The following is a 2,949-nucleotide window of genomic DNA, read 5'->3' as shown; positions in this document are numbered from 1 at the left end:
TTAAATATAGGGGAGATAAATTATCTTCTTGTGTTAGAGAAGTAGTTTATTTTCGAAGGGCGAGATTTTAGTAATTGAATTAATTTGTTTTTCATAAAACAGACAGGACTGTGGGAAAGTGTCTATCAAAACATATGAAGTACAGGTTAAAAGTGTTGAAGTTTCACTTTTAAAACACTATCCTAAAACCAGAACAGAACTTTATAAATACTATGGTGTCTTCATGATAACTAAGTGAAATGTTCCCCTGAGTTACTGCTCAGGACTTCAGCTCATATTAATCAATATGTGGCATTGATTATTGTTGCTATTTTATTTGTGGAAGAGGTTTAATTAAAAAATTTAAGAAAAAAACAACAAAAGATTCTTAATTTGGGATTGTAAATGTCACAGGTTCCAACACCCATGGAATCAATAGGGCAGCAATGAGAATTTCATTTCTAAATAAGATATTTAGTGTGGCAATACAGGTAAACGGGTATATGATGAACAAAAAGAAGTCAATAGACCAAAAGTCTGCATATGAAATTGATGACAATATGTAGTTGAATAAGAAAAAGACATTTTTAAATGTAATTTAGAGTATTGAGGCAATTAATTATACAATGTGATATTTATAAAAAAATATAATTCTCCAAGATATAGTTTGTGATTTATATGAAGCTACTATAAAAATGCATAGAATAGCTTACTTGTTCTTCTCCAAGTGTTATGAGGAAGGCCAAAGAGCAAATTTCAAAATGTTACTCATGGTAATGTGTTATAATGCAAGAGGTAATTTACTCATGTGACATCTCAGCCCCCTTTCTTACACAAAGCTCTTCCATGCATCCTCTATGCAGAAATTCAATTCATTTTCTCCAGGTATTCAGTGTTTCAAAGGTGTCTGTAATCTCTCCTATACACAAGTGAAATGTGTCAGTAAAATATAATTATTGTGTTAGAATACATATATATGCATATATACTTATATGTATGTATTTGCAGTACAAATATTGTGTTACAGGGCTATGAATAAAACAATGATGCATTTGTGATGAGAAGAAAAATGAGGTGCTATTAATGGCTTTTAAAGAGAATAGATACAATTTTACATGTTAATAAATCTATCATAGAACATTGCATATATTTAATTTAAAACCACCAATCTTGTGATGATCTAAGCTCAATTCCTCACTAGCCTCTGCAATATTAGCTCTGTATTTACTCATAAGGTATATCACAGAATAAACTTCAGTATAAACCACACTCTATATGATCGCTGGATCAGACAAAAATCACTTATGATAGATGCAGAAGTCTGCTATGATATTTGCTAGTTGTCCTTCGGGGCTAAAGCACGATAGATACAGCTGTAAAGGTTGAGGAGATCACAGGGAAATAATACATATAAATGAAAATGTTGATTATGATTAAACTCACCATTGCATACAATGAAAATGCAAGGGAAAAAATCTACTCCAGATACTTGAGATTTGCACTCATATTCAGACCCTCATACATTTTTGTAGAAAGGATCAGGTTACTTAAACATTCCAAAATTCTATTAGATTCCAATTTCATTTCTGTAAATAGATTTAATGGGAAGAGATATCAAAAGTATTCGGGGACCACATAAAAATGATGGACTCAGAAGATTTGGAAACGATTAGTGTTAAGAACAAGTCGCACCAGATAACAGCACAGAGCAGAGAAGATATTTTCATCTATAAACATTGGTTTGGCACCAAAGTTGGAAAATAATTTTCTTCATATTTATTCATAAGGAAAATGATTTTGTTTCATAGGTTTTGTAAAATATGACAGTCTTTTAATGCATAATACTTTCTAATGTACTTAGTAATAAATGGTGCAGTGTCACTACCCTCAGATCCACTCACAGGTAATCCTGTTTCAGGTAGCCTTCTTATACAGGGAAAATCAAACTGGCAGGAGGTTCCAAGGAATGCGAGGCTATATGTCAATTTAAAAATGAAATAAAGCTACACTTCATCTTTCTGTTCTAATGAAGATGTTCATTCATTACAAAATAATGTGTCCAGTAAAACAATATGTCCAGTAAAACAATAGTCAAAATTTGGTATAGAACTTCCACAATGTAAAATATAGTGTAGTCATAGTTTATGATCACAAAGGAAATGATTTTAAATCATTTAGAAGAGAATTAACTGAAACAAAATGTGTAGTCTAATTTGAATCCTGCAATATAGAAAAAGTAAATGTTGAAAAGTAAACTGAATATAAGTAATATATTGTTGAAAAGTAAACTGAATATAAGTAATATTCATTACATCCCAAGAGTAATGTACTATATACCTACTTCATGAACTTGGCAATCCTTAAAACAACTTATATTTTAATTAAAAATTTAGAAGTCTAAGAACATGAGTGTTATTCACTGAAAATGAAAGAACAAGTAAATCCTGGTGATATTAGAAAAAACCACACTGTGCTATTCCTCCCTTGACTTCAACTTCAAGATAAGTTGAATGGATGTTTAATTTTATTGGACTTAAAGAAATAGATGCTCAAGAAGAAAGAGGAGGACTGGAGGAAAAGAAGCAAGGAAAGAAGGAAGGAAGGAAAGAAGGAAGGAAGGAAGGAAGGAAGGAAGGAGGGAGGGAGGGAGGGAGAGAGGCAGGGAGGGAGGGAAGGAAGGAACGAAGGAAGGAACAAAGGAAGGAACGAAAGAAGGAATGAAGGGAGGGAAGGAAAGATGTATGTTTGCATTGCCTCAAATACGATTTGGGGGCAATTCGGGCAATCATTACTTGACAAGCGCTGATCTGGGCTCCTCACGTATTCTGTGGATAAATTCTATAGTGATTGCCCATGGTCCCAAAATTTCCACTAACGAGCACAAGAGTTTACATAACTCCTCTACACAGTTATCCAGTTAAAGGTCCATGTTTTCATTAACCACAGTAGCCTGAACCACAGCATTCAAAC

This window comes from Nannospalax galili, unplaced genomic scaffold, assembly GCF_000622305.1.
Source record: "Nannospalax galili isolate Female #2095 unplaced genomic scaffold, S.galili_v1.0 scaffold1200, whole genome shotgun sequence".
NCBI classification, from domain to species: domain Eukaryota; kingdom Metazoa; phylum Chordata; class Mammalia; order Rodentia; family Spalacidae; genus Nannospalax; species Nannospalax galili.
Note: the sequence above shows the minus strand (reverse complement) of the source record.